Here is a 12,391-nt window from a genome sequence, read left to right on the forward strand (position 1 = left end):
CGGTCTTCCCGGATATTCCTTGACACCTTAAACTAATTCACGCCCAGGTGGGTCTCGGGCCGGCCATCCTGCAACACGAGGGGCACAAGTTATATATATTTCTCAACCCATGGATGTATTTTTCCCATCACCAACAGTAAAAATATTGTCCAGATTCCAGCCGCTGTAAAAAAAAAAATAGTTAGGGATTGGTTTCATCGCTCGGCGGAAATTTCATTTTAAATATTGACCGAAATTGTGTAGCTGTTTGGTGTACCACGGTCTCTCTCTCTCTCTCTCTCTCTCTCTCTCTCTCTCTCTCCCTGGTTACTATGTGTGTGTGTGCGAGAGAATTGTTGTTTTTATTGTTATAAATTTATGGAAATTTATGCATACATTTCATGGTAAAGTTTGTTAAGAAGTTGTTTACTGCCGCAACATAAACTAACTTGACCTAAATTAACTTACACAAGTTTATGTCATTAGTGTTGATCTTTGTACATAGTTTGTGTTGATATTTACACGGTTCATCTCTACAGACAGACACACAGACCGAGTCGAGTTATATGGATAAATTAAATAATGTATTTTGAGATAACTCCAGTGGACCATTATCTCTCTCTCTCTCTCTCTCTCTCTCTCTCTCTCTCTCTCTGTGTGTATGTACAGTAATGTGCTATGTGTGTATATTTTTTGTGTTTGTTTCCATGTATATGTCTGTTTTTGTGTGTGCGTTTCTGTGTATGTATGTATAAATGTTCTTAAATACTGTGTATGTATAAGGCTGATGTACTACACATGTGTACATATTATCATCCAGCGGCCAGACACCACCTGAGACTCACTGTTGATATGTTTATTAGAGGAGCGACGATGACACCTGCCACCTGTCCTCAACACCTGCCAGCACACCTGTCCTCAACACCTACCAGCACACCTGTCCTCAACACCTACCAGCACACCTGTCCTCAACACCTACCAGCACACCTGTCCTCAACACCTGCCAGACACCTGTCCTCAACACCTACCAGCACACCTGTCCTCAACACCTACCAGCACACCTGTCCTCAACACCTGCCTACCAGCACACCTGTCCTCAACACCTACCAGCACACCTGTCCTCAACACCTACCAGCACACCTGTCCTCAACACCTACCAACACCTGTCCTCAACACCTACCAGCACACCTGTCCTCAACACCTACCAGCACACCTGTCCTCAACACCTACCAGCACACCTGTCCTCAACACCTACCAGCACACCTGTCCTCAACACCTACCAGCACACCTGTCCTCCAACACCTACCAGCACACCTGTCCCAACACCTACCAGCACACCTGTCCTCAACACCTACCAGCACACCTGTCCTCAACACCTACCAGGCACACCTGTCTCCAACACCTACCAGCACACCTGTCCTCAACACCTACCAGCACACCTGTCCTCAACACCTACCACACACCTGTCCTCCACACCTACCAGCACACCTGTCCTCTCCACCTACCACACACCTGTCCTCAACACCTACCAGCACACCTGTCCTCAACACCTACCAGCACACCTGTCCTCAACACCTACCAGCACACCTGTCCTCAACACCTACCAACACCTGTCCTCAACACCTACCAGCACACCTGTCCTCAACACCTACCAGCACACCTGTCCTCAACACCTACCAGCACACACACCTCCTCCACACCTACCAGCACACCTGTCCTCAACACCTACCAGCACACCTGTCCTCAACACCTACCAGCACACCTGTCCTCAACACCTGTGGGATCATAGTGCACGAGCAGGTGTCACAGTGTCGCTTTGTTTATTCACTATCACTAAAATGTCGTACCCCTGAATCTGTTGTCTGGGGGGCAGCTGGTCGTCCCTGAGTCTGGGGGGAGGGGCGGGGGCAGCTGGTAGTGGGTATTTTAGACGTGTTTACCGTCGCCACTACACCAACCTTCGCTGCTGCTGCCAAGGTTTTCCACGGCAGGTCTGGCAGGCGCTGTGACGTCACTGTGAGGAGGTGTGAGCTCCAAGCAGGACTTATGTGTGGTGCTGTGACAGGGGGTGTAAGGAGGAAGGGTGCTAAGGGAAGGAAGGGTGCTAAGGGGAAGGGGTAAATAGGAGGTAATGGGAAGGTGGGTGGGTGAGAATGAGGAGTAGTGAGGGAGGGAGAGTGTGGTGAGGGAAGGGAGAGAGTGGTGAGGGGGAGGGAGGAGGAGAGTGGTGTGGGAGGGAGAGTGTGGTGAGGGAGGGAGAGAGTGTGGTGAGGAGAAGGGTGAGGTGAGGAGGAAGGTCACTGTTCTGGGTATAATACTCTGGCAGGGCGACTCGTCAACGGTTTGGTCCTTCGCGGCTCTTGTGAAACAGCAGTTGATTGATGTTGTGTGGGAGTCTATCTTTGTCACACACACACACACACACACACACACACACGGTAAAGCTTATTGTTACTAGTTCTCTATGACGTCATCCAGTCGTTTTCCCCGCTGAACAAAAATGATACACTGTGACGTCAATATGTCGGTCATGACGTCACAACTTCCTCGCGCTATGATTGGCCATCCTCGTCTCTCAGTGGAGTTCAAAGATGATTCCTTAAATAAATAAATAATATATATATATAAATCCACGTCACTCAACATCCAGAGTGGATCAATGGCTCTCGAGTGGATGTATTAGTGACAGCTGCAGGGAACTAAAGGTTTATCTCTGTCATCCATGTTGGCGGGTGAGAGAGAGAAGCCTGACGGGTGCAACAATATTAACTTCTACCTGGCTGGATGCTTATGATGACTCGCCCACAGGTAGACAGCTAGTAATGAGATATAATAGTACAGGTAGACAGCTAGTAATGAGATATAATAGTACAGGTAGACAGCTAGTAATGAGATATAATAGTACAGGTAGACAGCTAGTAATGAGAGATAATAGTAGGTAGACAGTAATGAGATATAATAGTACAGGTAGACAGCTAGTAATGAGAATAATAGTACAGGTAGACAGCTAGTAATGAGATATAATAGTACAGGTAGACAGCTAGTAATGAGAGATAATAGTACAGGTAGACAGCTAGTAATGAGATATAATAGTACAGGTAGACAGCTAGTAATGAGATATAATAGTACAGGTAGACAGCTAGTAATGAGATATAATAGTACAGGTAGACAGCTAGTAATGAGATAATAGTACAGGTAGACAGCTAGTAATGAGAGATAATAGTACAGTGGCAGCTAGTAATGAGATATATTAGTACAGGTAGACAGCTAGTAATGAGATATAATAGTACAGGTAGACAGCTAGTAATGAGAGATAATAGTACAGGTAGACAGCTAGTAATGAGATATAATAGTACAGGTAGACAGCTAGTAATGAGATATAATAGTACAGGTAGACAGCTAGTAATGAGATATAATATTACAGGTAGACAGCTAGTAATGAGATGTATTAGTACAGGTAGACAGCTAGTAATGAGAGATAATAGTACAGGTAGACAGCTAGTAATGAGATATAATAGTACAGGTAGACAGCTAGTAATGAGATGTATTAGTACAGGTAGACAGCTAGTAATGAAGATATTAGTACAGGTAGACAGCTAGTAATGAGATATAATAGTACAGGTAGACAGCTAGTAATGAGATGTATTAGTACAGGTAGACAGCTAGTAATGAAAGATATTAGTACAGGTAGACAGCTAGTAATGAGATATAATAGTACAGGTAGACAGCTAGTAATGAAGATAATAGTACAGGTAGACAGCTAGTAATGAGATATAATAGTACAGGTAGACAGCTAGTAATGAGGATGTATTAGTACAGGTAGACAGCTAGTAATGAAAGATAATAGTACAGGTAGACAGCTAGTAATGAAAGATAATAGTACAGGTAGACAGCTAGTAATGAGAGATAATATTACAGGTAGACAGCTAGTAATGAGATGTATTAGTACAGGTAGACAGCTAGTAATGAGAGATAATAGTACAGGTAGACAGCTAGTAATGAGATATAATAGTACAGGTAGACAGCTAGTAATGAGATGTATTAGTACAGGTAGACAGCTAGTAATGAGATAATAGTACAGGTAGACAGCTAGTAATGAGATATAATAGTACAGGTAGACAGCTAGTAATGAGATGTATTAGTACAGGTAGACAGCTAGTAATGAGATATAATAGTACAGGTAGACAGCTAGTAATGAGATGTATTAGTACAGGTAGACAGCTAGTAATGAGATATAATAGTACAGGTAGACAGCTAGTAATGAGATGTATTAGTACAGGTAGACAGCTAGTAATGAAAGATATTAGTACAGGTAGACAGCTAGTAATGAGATATAATAGTACAGGTAGACAGCTAGTAATGAGATATAATAGTACAGGTAGACAGCTAGTAATGAGATATATTAGTACAGGTAGACAGCTAGTAATGAGGATAATAGTACAGGTAGACAGCTAGTAATGAGAGATAATAGTACAGGTAGACAGCTAGTAATGAGAGATAATAGTACAGGTAGACAGCTAGTAATGAGAGATAATAGTACAGGTAGACAGCTAGTAATGAGATAATAGTACAGGTAGACAGCTAGTAATGAGAGATATATAGTACAGGTAGACAGCTAGTAATGAGATAATAGTACAGGTAGACAGCTAGTAATGAGATAATAGTACAGGTAGACAGCTAGTAATGAGATATAATAGTACAGGTAGACAGCTAGTAATGAGATATAATAGTACAGGTAGCCAGCTAGTAATGAGAGATAATAGTACAGGTAGACAGCTAGTAATGAGATATAATAGTACAGGTAGACAGCTAGTAATGAGAGATAATAGTACAGGTAGACAGCTAGTAATGAGATATAATAGTACAGGTAGACAGCTAGTAATGAGAGATAATAGTACAGGTAGACAGCTAGTAATGAGAGATAATAGTACAGGTAGACAGCTAGTAATGAGAGATAATAGTACAGGTAGACAGCTAGTAATGAGAGATAATAGTACAGTAGACAGCTAGTAATGAGAGATAATAGTACAGGTAGACAGCTAGTAATGAGATATAATAGTACAGGTAGACAGCTAGTAATGAGATATAATAGTACAGGTAGCCAGCTAGTAATGAGATATAATAGTACAGGTAGACAGCTAGTAATGAGATATAATAGTGGTAGACAGCTAGTAATGATATAATAGTACAGGTAGACAGCTAGTAATGAGATATAATAGTACAGGTAGACAGCTAGTAATTAAGAAACACCTGTATACTGTATGATAACATATCTGGTGGACGTATAATTGGTGTACATATTATTTTGTGATGCTCATTTGTGATAATTAAACAAGCCATTAATAATAATTAGAAGATGTAATTAACAGATACAACCCACGTGTGTGTGTGTGTGTGTGTGTGTGTGTGTCTGTCTGTCTGTCTGTCTGTCTGTCTGTCTGTGTACTCTTGGTTTTTAGAGGGAATCCTATCCAAACAAACCCACCCACCAACCCACCCACCCACCCCTCTAACCCACCCACACCCACCTCCACCCACCCACACCCACTCACCCACCCACACCCACTCACCCACCCACCAACTAACCCACCAACCCACTCACCCACCAACCCACTCACCCACCCACACTCACCCACCCACCCACCCACACTCACCCACCCACCCACCCACCCACCACCCACTCACCCACCCACACCCACTCACCCACCCACTAACTAACCCACCAACCCACCACCCACCAACCCACCCACTCACCCACCCACACTCACCCACCCACCCACCCACACACTCCACACACCCACCCACCCACCCACCCACCCACACTCACCCACCCACCCACACCCACCCACCCACCCACCCACCCACCCACCCGAACTTTAACCCAATCTCATATCATATCCAAGTCAATATTGTCAATAGTTTATATAAGTTATTTCATTATTAACTTGAGGTGTAAAGCGACTCACTCAGACCATGACAATGACATATTAGCCCCAGTGCTAATAGACGATAATCCTAATGAGCCCCAATCTTAATGGACCCCTGATCCTAATAGCTCATTTAGATTAGGTTTGGCCCCATTAGGACAATATCCCAATTGACTTAAAACCACCAACGTTGTTAATATGGAACCTTTTATGATGACGTCGAGTTTAGTTGTGTGGAATATTAACAAGGTCTTGACCACTCGGGTTAGAGGGATAAAACTATGGTTATTGTGAACGATTATCTGGAGGTACTGAGCCTGACCATGAGTGGAGGGAAGGAGTGACAGACGAACGAAAAACAAGAGAGGAAGGGGAGGAAGGAGGGGAAGGAGTGACAGACGGACGGAAAACAAGAGGAAGGGGAGGAAGGGAGGGGAAGGAGTGACAGACGGACGGAAAAACAAGAGAGGAAGAGGTAGAGGAAGGGAGGGGAAGGAGGACAGACGAACAAAACAGAGGAAGGGTAGAGGAAGGGAGGGAAGGAGGACAGACGGACGGAAAACAAGAGAAGGGGTAGAGAGGAGGGAAGGAGTGACAGACGGACAGAAAACAAGAGGAAGGTAGAGGAAGGGAGGAAGGAACAGACTAACGAAAAACAGAAGAGAAGGGTAGAGAAGGAGGAAAGGAGTGACAGACGGACGGAAAAGAAAGGGATGTGAGGGAAAGAAGGAAGGAAGGAGAGAGAGAAGAGAGAGAGAGAGGTGGTTAAAAATATCATAACCCCTCCTCCTCCCTTCTCCCCCTCCTCTCCCCTCCTCCCTCTCCATCTCCCGAGACAAAATTACTTCAGCGACCTTGAGACTTCATCTTTGTTACACCCTGAAAGAGGATTATCATGACGGCTACACTATGTACTGTATAGGACAGGTAAATATGGCGACTTCCTTAGCTTGGACAGGTAACGAGAGTGTATGACCTTGGGACTCTGTACGGGGAATTACTCTATTTGGTGACCCCCCCCACACACACACAGACTCATACACACCACAGACTCATGACCCACACCCCAGAGACTCATGACCCTCACACACCGAGACTCATGACTCCCCACACCCCAGAGACTCATGACCACACACACACACACCCAGACTCATGACCCCACCCAGAGACTCATGACCCCCACCCCAGAGACTCATGACCCCACACACACACCCAGAGACTCGAGCCCCCACCCGAGCTGGCCCACACACCCAGAGACTCATGACCCCACACACCCACCCCCAGAGACTCAGCCCCCACACACACAGAGACTCATGACCCCACACACACCCAGAGACTCATGACCCCACACACCCAGAGACTCATGACCCCACACACACCCAGAGACTCATGACCCCACACCCAGAGACTCATGACCCCACACACCCCCAGAGACTCATGACCCCACACACACCCAGAGACTCATGGCCCACACACAACTCACCCCCAGACACCCAGAGACTCATGACCGCCCACACACACCCCAGAGACTCATGACCGCCCACACACACAGGACTCATGACCCCCACACCCCAGAGACTCATGACCGCCACACCCCTCAGAGAATCGACCACACCCCCAGAGACTCATGGCCCCCACCCCCAGAAACTCTATGACCCCTCCCACCCCCAGAGACTCATGATGCCCCACCCCCAGAGACTCATGATCGCCCACACCCCCAGAGACTCATGATCCCCCACACCCGAAACTCTATGACCTCCCACACCCAGAGACTCATGACCGCCCACCCCCAGAGACACATGACTCCCACCGCCAACTGGTAATTTCTGGCGCCAATTATTAATAACACAGAAGCTTACGCTTGTTTTCCAGACCACCACCCACCACAATCCCACTTACACCCACCCACCCACCTTTCCACCCACCCCACCTCCCTACTCACTCATCCTAATTATTTGCTTTATTTTTCACCTCAACGACACACGAGGCCGAGTTGTCTCTCTAAACTGGTCTCGTGTTATATGTGTGATAAAGAGACTTTAGCAGTCGATCAATAGACACATGACATGACACACCACACTAGCAACAGTTGACACACCACACTAGCAACAGTTGACACCACACTAGCAACAGTTGACACCACACTAGCAACAGTTGACACCACACTAACAGTTGACACACCACACTAGCAACAGTTGACACACCACACTAGCAACAGTTGATACACCACACTAGCAACAGTTGACACCACTAGCAACAGTTGACACCACTAGCAACAGTTGACCCCACTAGCAACAGTTGACACACCACACTAGCAACAGTTGATACACCACAGCAACAGTTGACACACCACTAGCAACAGTTGACTCCACTAGCAACAGTTGACACCACTAGCAACAGTTGACACACCACACTAGCAACAGTTGATACACCACACTAGCAACAGTTGACACACTAGCAACAGTTGACACCACTAGCAACAGTTGACACCACACTAGCAACAGTTGACACACCACACTAGCAACAGTTGACACCCACACTAGCAACAGTTGACACACCACTAGCAACAGTTGACTACACTATGACAGTTGACACCACACTAGCAACAGTTGACACACCACACTGCAACAGTTGACACACCACACTAGCAACAGTTGACACACCACACTAGCAACAGTTGATACACCACACTAGCAGCAGTTGACACACCACACTAGCAACAGTTGACACCAACTAGCAACAGTTGACACACCACACTAGCAACAGTTGACACACACTACTAACAGTTGACACCATTAGCAACAGTTGACACACCACAGCAACAGTTGATACCACACTAGCAACAGTTGACACACCACACTAGCAACAGTTGACACACAACTAGCAACAGTTGACACACCACACTAGCAACAGTTGACACCACACTAGCAACAGTTGACACCACACTAGCAACAGTTGACACACCACACCAGCAACAGTTGACACACCACACCAGCAACAACAGTTGACACACCACACCACAGTTGACACACCAGACTAGCAACAGTTGACACACCACACTGTTACAGCAACAGTTGACACACCACACTAGCAACAGTTGACACACCACACTAGCAACAGTTGACACACTCACACTAGCAACAGCTGACACACCACACTGCACGCACCAGACTAGCAACACACACTAGCAATACTCACACTAGCAAAGGACACACTACACACACTAGCAACAGTTGACACACCACACTAGCAACAGTTGACACACTACTAGCAACAGTTGACACACCACACTAGCAACAGTTGACACACCACACTAGCAACATGACACACACACTAGCAACAGTTGACACACCACACCTAGCAACAGTTGACACACACTAGCAACAGTTGACACCACACTAGCAACAGTTGACACACCACACTAGCAAAAGCTGACACACCACACTAGCAACAGTTGACACACCACACTAGCAACAGTTGACACACACACTAGCAACAGTTGACACACCACACTCAGCAACAGTTGAACACACACTAGCAACAGTTGACACAACAGACTAGCAACAGTTGACACACCACACTAGCAACAGTTGACACCACACTAGCAACAGTTGACACACCACACTAGCAACAGTTGACACACCACACTAGCAACAGTTGACACACCACACTAGCAACAGTTGACACACCACACTAGCAACAGTTGACACACCACACTAGCAACAGTTGACACCACTAGCAACAGTTGACACTATTAAAACCACCTGAGCTATTAATCCCACGAGCAACAGAAGCGCCTCATGATTTTAATAAAGTTTAATCAGTGACATTCCTAACTTGTTTATGAAGAAGACTTAATTAGAACATATCCCTTCTGTATGTAAATTAAATTCCTTTGGAAACTGAATTGGAGTTATGTGAATCAGCCGCTGAATTATTACCTCCTGCTGTGTATCTTAGAACAGCCTGTTGTGTTTTGAACCTCCTGCTGTGTCTTGAACCTCCTGCTGTGTCTTGAACCTCCTGCTGTGTCTTGAAACTCCTGCTGTGTCTTGAACCCCATTGTGTCTCTGAACCTCCTGCTGTGTCTTGAAACTCCTGTCTGTCTCTTGAACCTCCTGCTGTGTCTTGAACCTCCTGCTGTGTCTTGAACCTCCTGCTGTTTCTTGAACCTCCTGCTGTGTCTTGAACCTCCTGCTGAGTCTTGAACTCCTTACTGTGTCTCTTGAACCTCTTACTGTGTCTTGAACCTCCTGCTGTGTCTCTTGAACCCTGCTGTGTCTTGAACCTCCTGCTGTGTCTCTTGAACCTCCTGCTGTGTCTTGAACCTCCTGCTGTGTCTTGAACCTCCTGCTGTTTCTCTGAACCTCCTGCTGTGTCTTGAACCTCCTGCTGTGTCTTGAACATCCTGCTGTGTCTCTTGAACCTCCTGCTGTCTCTTGAACCTCCTGCTGTGTCTCTTGAACCTCATGTCTTGAACCTCCTGCTGTGTCTTGAACCTCCTGCTGTGTCTTGAACCTTCTGCTGTCTCTTGAACCTCCTGTGGTGTTCCTTGAACCTCCTGCTGTGTTCCTTGAACCTCCTGCTGTGTCTTGAACCTCCTGTTGTGTCTTGAACCTCCTGCTGTGTCTCTGAACCTCCTGCTGTGTCTCTTGAACCTCCTGCTGTGTCTTGAACCTCCTGCTGTGTCTCTTGAACTCCTGTGTCTCTTGAACCTCCTGCTGTGTCTTGAACCTCCTGCTGTGTCTTGAACCTCCTGCTGTGTCTTGAACCTCCTGCTGTGTCTTGAACCTCCTGCTGTGTCTTGAACCTCCTGGTGGCCTTGAACCCCTGCTGTGTCTTGAACCCTCCTGTGTCTCTGAACTCCTGCTGTCTTGAACTCCTGCTGTGTCTCTGAACCTCCTGCTGTGTCTCTTGAATCTCCTGCTGTGTCTCTTGAACCTCCTGCTGTGTCTTGAACCTCCTGCTGTGTCTTGAACCTCCTGCTGACTCTTGAACCTCCTGCTGTGTTGAACCTCCTGCTGTGTTTTGAACCTCCTGCTGTGTCTTGAACCTCCTGCTGTGTCTCTTGAACCTCCTGCTGTGTCTTGAACCTCCTGCTGTGTCTTGAACCTCCTGCTGTGTCTTGAACCTCCTGCTGTGTCTTGAACCTCCCTGCTGTGTCTGGAACCTCCTGCTGTGTCTTGAACCTCCTGCTGTGTCTTGAACCTCCTGCTGTGTCTCTTGAACCTCCTGCTGTGTCTTGAACCTCCTGCTGTGTCTTGAACCTCCTGCTGTGTCTTGAACCTCCTGCTGTGTCTTGAACCTGATGCTGTGTCTTGAACCTCCTGCTGTGTCTCTTGAACTCCTGCTGTGTCTTGAACCTCCTGCTGTGTCTTGAACCTCCTACTGTGTCTCTTGAACCTCCTGCTGTGTCTCTTGAACATCCTGCTGTGTCTCTTGAACCTCCTGCTCTTGAGCCTCCTGCTGTGTTTATCCTCCTGCTGTGTCTTGAACCTCCTGCTCCTTGAACCTCCTGTTGTGTCTCTGGAACCTCCTGCTGGTCCTTGAACCTCCTGCTTTTTCCTCCTGCTGTGTCTCTTGAACCCCTGCTGTGTTTATCCTCCTGCTGTGTCTCTTGAACCTCCTGCTGTCTTGAACCTCCTGCTGTGTCTTGAACTCTGCTGTGTCTCTTGAACCTCCTGCTGTGTCTCTTGAATCTTGCTGTGTCTCTTGAACCTCCTGCTGTGTCTTGAACCTCCTGCTGTGTCTTGAACCTGTTGTGCTCAGTCCTGCTGCTGTGTCTCTTGAACCTCCTGCTGTGTCTTGAACCTCCTGCTGTGTCTTGAACCTGCTGCTGTGTCTCTTGAACCTCCTGCTGTGTCTCTGAACCTCCTGCTGTGTCTGAACCTCCTGCTGTGTCTCTTGAACCTCCTGCTGGTTTATCCTCTGCTGTGTCTCTTGAACCTCCTGCTGTGTCTTGAACCTCTTGCTGTTTCTTGAACCTGATGCTGTCTCTTGAACCTACCTGTGTCTCTTGAACCTCCTGCTGTGTCTTGAGCCTCCTGCTGTGTCTTGAACCTGCTGTGTCTTGAACCTCCTGCTGTGTCTGATCCTCCTGTGTCTCTTGAACCTCTTGCTGGTCTCTTGAACCTCCTGCTTGTGTCTTGAACCTCCTCCTGTGTCTTGAACCTCCTGGTGTCTCTTGAACCTCCTGCTGTGTCTCTTGAACCTCCTGCTGTGTGTTTATCCTCCTGCTGGCTGAACCTCCTGCTGTGTCTCTTGAACCTCCTGCTGTGTCTTGAACCTCCTGCTGTGTCTCTTGAACCTCCTGCTGTGTCTTGAACCTCCTGCTGTGTCTCTTGAACCTCCTGCTGTGTCTCTGAACCTCCTGCTGTGTCTCTTGAACCTCCTGCTGTGTCTCTGAACCTCCTGCTGTGTGTTTATCCTCCTGCTGTGTCTCTTGAACCTCCTGCTGTGTCTCTTGAACCTCTTGCTGTTTCTTG

Source organism: Homarus americanus, unplaced genomic scaffold (assembly GCF_018991925.1).
Source record: "Homarus americanus isolate GMGI-L3 unplaced genomic scaffold, GMGI_Hamer_2.0 scaffold50226, whole genome shotgun sequence".
Lineage (NCBI taxonomy): Eukaryota > Metazoa > Arthropoda > Malacostraca > Decapoda > Nephropidae > Homarus > Homarus americanus.